The sequence below is a fragment of the Vicia villosa genome, linkage group LG6 (assembly GCF_029867415.1).
Source record: "Vicia villosa cultivar HV-30 ecotype Madison, WI linkage group LG6, Vvil1.0, whole genome shotgun sequence".
NCBI classification, from domain to species: domain Eukaryota; kingdom Viridiplantae; phylum Streptophyta; class Magnoliopsida; order Fabales; family Fabaceae; genus Vicia; species Vicia villosa.
This window is the reverse complement of record NC_081185.1, coordinates 26,279,756-26,286,787: the sequence shown is the minus strand read 5'-3', so window position 1 is coordinate 26,286,787 and position 7,032 is coordinate 26,279,756.

Genomic DNA, 7,032 nt, shown 5'->3' with positions numbered 1-7,032 from the left:
TGCACCAAGCTGTTGACTCTGATATTCAAACGTTGTTATATACAAAATCTGAGTCCAGTAGAAAGTACAAGATGAAAGGCTGAAACGTCTAATCTCTGACTGACAAAAGGAACGTTAGAAGCTACAAAAGGCAAAGTCAGTAAAAGCAGGAAAAGCAAGGCTCAAGGTAGTTGACAAAAGTGTGAAACATTAAATGCAGAGTTGTATTATTCACGAAAAGCATTAAATGCTCCCAACGGTCATTTCCTCTCAACGCCTATAAATAGAAGTTCTGATCAGAAGCAAAGTAGAACACTTGTGCAAATTACTGAAACGCTGTCAAATTCAAATCTCACGAACTTCATCTTCAACCTCACAAACTCTTGTAATATTTAGTGAGTGTTAAGCTTAGAACTTAAGAGAAATATCACTGTTATGACTACAACTTTTTTAGAAGCAATATTACTCTTGTAAACTTTATTTTACATTGTTTGTAAAAGGTTCCTAGAGTGATCAAGTTGTGATCTGTAGACTCTAGAAGACTTAGAAGGTTTCTAAGTGAAGATTTCCTAGAGTGATCAAGTTGTGATCTGCATACTCTAGAAGGCTTAGAAGTTTTCTAAGTGGATAACCATTGTAATCAGTTGGATTAGTGGATTAAATCCTCAGTTGAGGTAAATCACTCTAAGGGGGTGGACTGGAGTAGTTTCGTTAACAACGAACCAGGATAAAAATAATTGTGTTTATTGTTTTTATCTTACAAATTTTTGAAGTCACACTTATTCAACCCCCCCCCCCCTTTCTAAGTGTTTTTCTATCCTTCATTAAGTACATACTTTTTAAAAATCATGTAAAAATGCATAAAGTATATCTATTTCAAAACTCAAGCTGACATTTTTTTCTGCTGAAATTTGGTTAAAACCCATAGGTAAAAAATCAAACAATTAAGAAAATGCTTAATACTGGTTTTTTTTTTTTTTGTTTTAAAAATCCGATGAGACCCCTACATATATTACTGGATATTTCGAAAAATGTGGTAAAAATGCATAAAATTATATATCAATTTTTTTAAAAAATCTGTGAATGCATAAAATGCATCTATTCCAAAATTCACACGTAACATATTTAATGCAAGAATTTGCCTATAATTCCTAGCAAATTTTGCAGGTAAAAAAAATCAAAAAATTATAAAATTATAATAAAAAGCCTCGTATCATGATTTTTTCCCAAAATAACCATGTTTTCCAACAAATTTTTCAAAATAACCATGTTTCTACATTAATTTTCAAACTACCCATGTTTTAAACAAAACAATTTCATGCATTGTATTTAAGCCAAACCAATTGGCGCATATACTATACAAATTAGCACTCAAGCCAATTAAATTGGCGCTTCCTGTAGGCTAAGCCAATCCAATTGGCGCCTGTATAATGTTGTTAAGAGAGGAGGCGCCAATTCATTTGACGCCTAAGTGTTACAATTTTTAATTAAAAAAATTAATTAATTAGAAAATGAATAAAACAATAATACTTAATTCAAATCGAATTACATACGAGAATACTTTTTACAATGACGATAACGACCCGCTTGATCTTACATGCCACGAGTTCCACATCCTCTAGGTACCCTTTCTCGTACAAGTGTCCCTGTTGATTCACCCGAGGTGTTTGATATGAGTGTTGGTGTAAGCCCTAGAGAAATAATTTTTTTAGTATTTGATACTTGTATCGAATTATTTATTAATAATTAAAATACATTTGTTTATTATGTTTGTTTTTTCAAATTAATAAAGTCCCTAGAATAGATAATTAGTTTAATGAAATATTAAGTGAGACTTAATCATGAGATCTCATTAAATATAAGGACATTATTTCTAAATTATCTGTAGTAGACATTTATTGTGAAATGGTATAACATTAAAGCAATGGGACTATTATGTGGATAGACTGATGATTACATCTCATGGTCATGGATAAAGAGTTAGCAAGCCTTCACATAGGTATGAATATTATGAGTAATATTTATACTGGATTGACCGACTATGAGAGTACATAGAATGTTAATCAAAGCATCATAATTTATTGGTGATAATGATGTATACGACTCTTCAAATTAAAACCATTATGGAGTCTAGATGTGGAGTCGGGTACTTTATTGCTAATCAAACATTGTCTGTAAATTGATGACCATAAAGACACTTGATAGGTGATCCACAAATCATGTTGAGAAACATAAGTGACCTAGATAGAATTTTCCTATCCCGCGTAATAGGATAAATGTCTAAGGGTCTAATATTGAACTGGATAAGGGTGACACAGTTTATGCCTTATCTTCAATATAAATATGAGGGCAAAAGGGTAATTGTACACATAAGCTTTATCACAAAAATGTTTTGTTAGATCACATGACATTTTCATGACTAGAGTAGTAGTGATGTGATGCTAGATACCGCGTATTGTTTATTATATTAAATATGTAATTTAATATAATTGTCAACGTCACAAGAACCTACAGGGTCACACACATAATGAGAGATTGATGAGAGATAGAATAAATAAGTGAAATATGGAAAATCTTAAGGTACGGTGTACTTAAGAGAATTACGAAACACCGTAAGATACAATTCACTTAAGTGGAATATAAAATATTGTAAGGTATGATGCGTTTAAGTGAGATATAGTACACCATAAGATACGATGCACTTAAGTGGGCTTTTTAGCTTGAATCCCACACAAGTGGTTCTATAAATAGAGATCTTGTGTAAGCGTTTACACACTTGATGGAATTTGGTTTATGAAATCCTAGTCTCTCTCTCTCTCTCTCTCTCTCTCTCAAAGTCTTCATTCGTTGTAGCTAACAGTGATATTATAGGCATTATGTTCGTGTTGACTAAGTAGATGTGTTTTCCTTTATTCAACGCTCATGATCATTCCTTTAATTCGACATCAAAGGTGTTAATCTCCAAAAGAGATAATCGTTCTATCACTGATCATGTGTTATTCTTAAGGATCAACTAAATGGAAATTTTGTTTTTCGATGAGCTTCATATCACGATTTCCCTTCATTAGTATCAGAGCCACTTACAAAACCATGTAACAGATAGTTGTTTGCTTTCTATAATTTGTGTATTAAGTCAATGAAAATATATAATGAATTAAATAATAATAATAAGAAATTAAATATCGACCAAATGGATGATTATGGATTCATGTTGTTCATTTTTGGCACTTTGAGTTAGTGATAGATTTGTCACATTGATGCACCAAGAGAGGTGATTGATCTTGATGATAACTTAGATCAATATTGTGATACAATTTGGTTGCTTCTCTCTTTATCTCCTTCTTTCTTTTGTTTTAATCAAATGAATGATCATGGATCCATCTTGCTCATTTAGGTTTGGATTGATTCTTGATGAATTTTCATCATTTCAAATGTACTTTACAATGATCATTTGACCACTTGAGGTGCTTTGGATTGATGTTAAGTTTGTCTCAAGATATCATAAAAGACTAACTAAAGTAATGGACCCATCTCCTTGCCTTGTGCTTGATCCTTTTTGTTTTGGTTTTGACTAGTGCTACTTGTTTTAGGAGAATGATCTCTATCCTTTCTCTAACAAGTATGGTACATAAATTGTTATTGACCAGCCTCATAGATGCTACTTTTACATAAGTACATTTAAGATTTCTTAACATAACGTTAAATTTGTCCCGAATCGAATTATTAACTCTAACCTTAATATTAACATTATTATTGTGCTAACTTTACTTTAATGCATTTTAATTTATTTCCACTTTAATTCTTGCTTTTATTTTATGTAATTTCCATTTCAAGCATTTATCATTTATGTCTTTGAAATTCCTTGCACTCCACTTTCTTGTAATTTATCATTATTCCCCTTTCCTTTTGCCCTTTGGGCTTTTGTTTCCTTTTTAAGACATTAATAAAGGCAAAATCCTAAAAAAAACTTTCATGTGTTCTTGAGGACTATTGGATATTATCCCATTCTTGGTGATTTTGGAGTATTGTACTTAGATCTAGGGTTTCTATCCCATGCTTGGAATAGTTCATCTGACACCTTAAGCTTCATCTGATACACCAAAGTTTATCTGAGACACCTTTGTTCATCTGATATATTGGAACTCATCTGAGGCATTATGATTCATCTGATACATGTTGTTCCATATTATACTTTAAGATTCATCTGATGTTTGGATTTCATTTGAAACTTTGATTGTTCGTCTGATGCTTTGAGTTTATTTGATGTTTTGGACTTTCATCTGCTTATGGCCTGAGTTCATCTGGTACTTTACTTATGATTCAATCTAAGGGAAAATGAATGTTCATTTTGACTTATTGTCAAATGCTTGCTTCTTGTTTGGTTAGATCTTTCTTTACCTATCTTTTACTTTATGCATTAGGATAGCCTCTTCATCTCCTCCCGTTCTTAAATTTTCAAAACTTCTCACTTTTTAAAAACTTCTTGTTTTCAAACTTAAAACCTTTCATAATAAACCCTTACTTTGTCAAGGGATCTCAAACCTTTTTCTTAATAAAAACTAAGATATTCAAACATATTCAAACTTTTTCAAAAACCTCTAAAAAAGACAACATCATCTCCTAAAAGTCAGGAGGTGGAACTTAGAAGTGTGTAACAAATCATACTTTAGTGTGACGCAGAGTCACATTTGTATACATGAGACAAATAGAATTGTCTCCAACGCATGCAATGCTATGTGTCAAAGGTTGTTGGATGGACACCAAAGATGAAAATGTGACCTTGCTCCAGTGTTAAACTCCTTAGCGACGATAGACATGTTTGCTCGTTGAATGGATGTGGCATTTGGATTAGTCCGATACAATTTTCATTTTATAAGATGCAAAAAAAAAAAAATAGAGGTATATAATTGATTTTGATGAGATTGATTGTTCTAAAGTAGAATTGATTACAATTTTTAGAATTGATTTTACGTGAATTTAGGATTTGTAGTTTATGAGTTTAAATGTGATTTTTACACTGGATTTTATTGTTCAATTCACTTTTATATGATTATACCCAAACATAAATCACTTTATCTTCAATTCAGTTTTAATCAAAATCAATTATTCGTCAACGCGGAACCAAACACACATTTAGTGTAAGTTTGGTTCCATGTTTGAAGCGACCATAATTGATTTTGGACGTGTAGAATTGATTTTTACATGTTTGATTGCTTTTAAGTAAAATTGATTATGCTTTCTAAAATTGATTTTACTTGAAGGTACGATTTATAACTTAAATCCAAACACAATTTTTACATTAAAATTTTCTGTTTAAATAACATTTACATAAATTTATTTAAATATAATTTATTTTATTTTCAATTCACTTTTAATCAAAATTAGTTTTATATAATTAATTCACTCAAATTCAATAGTGTATTCAACGTAGAACCAATCACCTATATCTTTATATACTTTTGTGACACATTTGTTGTTAATTAATTAATAAAAATTTCAAGTTATAAGTCAAAGGCGATAATTAAACAACTTTTCAAGATTGTATATGCGTAGATGGTATACTCCATACATACTCCCTCATATTTTATCATTTGACTATTATAAATAAATAAAATTTAATTTATTAGATATTTAATTTATGCATAGATAAGATATATAAAGTATTCAATAATTAAAAAACGAATTTGTATTTATAATTTATAATAATAATAATAATAATAATAATAATAATAATAATAATAAAAATAATAATAATAATAGAAGTATATATATATACATATATATATATATATATATATATATATATATATATATATATATAAATATATATATATATATATATATATATATATATATATATATATATATATATATATATATATATATATATATATATATATATATATATATATATATATATATATATATATATATATATATATATATATATATATATATATATATATATATATATATAATAGCATTAGCCCTTGGAACACTCAACGTGCCTTGCAAGGTGCTGATCCAGCGCTGTAATGTCTTCCATGGACTATATTCAGAAGACTTTCAGATGGACCTCCAAAATCCAAACCAAAAATATCACTATCAATATTTTCCATTGACTCACTTTAGGCAATGACTCTTATGGCTCTATGCAATTTAAACCCTAACAAAAATTTAAAATATCTCCTCTAAAAAACATATTTTAAAATAATAATTAAATTATCAATTCTTATGAAACTTTTTTTAGAAAAGTATCTTCAATATGTGAACCAATACGAGTCATTTGTCTTGTCTAGTTAAAAGGATTCCATCAAAATAAAAAGGACAATAAAAGGAAGTTTAATGGGAATTTTCTTTACCGTCTTTCTTGGACATGTTGGAAATATCCAAGATGCTTCATTGTCAAGGCATACTAAGTCAAATTAAAATTAGAAAAAAAATGAATCAAATCAAAAGTAATTTATATGGTGTATGTGTGTAGTTTTCCTTAGACCAATGAGAAATACCGGTAGATAAAATTTATCATCGAATTCATCGATAGCACCTTCAACTAATTTTCTTTTGGCGTGCTGGGAAAGTTCCTATTAGAAATTTTTTTCCAATTCCAACATGTAAAAAAGCGAAAAAGAAAAAAAACAAGAAAAATAGACTTTTGGCAATCCAATAGAAACGTAATCCGTAATAGCAAACTCTATAAAAAAATATTTTTATTTTTGTCTTAAAATAAGTGTCATATTTGACTTTTCACACATATTAAAAACATGTAATAAATAAAAGCGAGAGAATTGTGATTTTACTAAATTATTCCTATTGTTTATTGATGTATTCAATATATCATTAATACAATGTGAGAGAAATATATTAATCATTTAGTTTTTAATATTATGTATACGGTTCGAACCTTGAAACCAAAACTTTTCTAGGTTAAGTTCTAGAACTAAATAGAGATTTTAAGTCTAATTAATCTTAAGAACCAAACTATATTACTCAAGAGTATCACATTTTTGAAAGTATCAACAATGACACATCATCGTTGCAACTCTTTGTGCA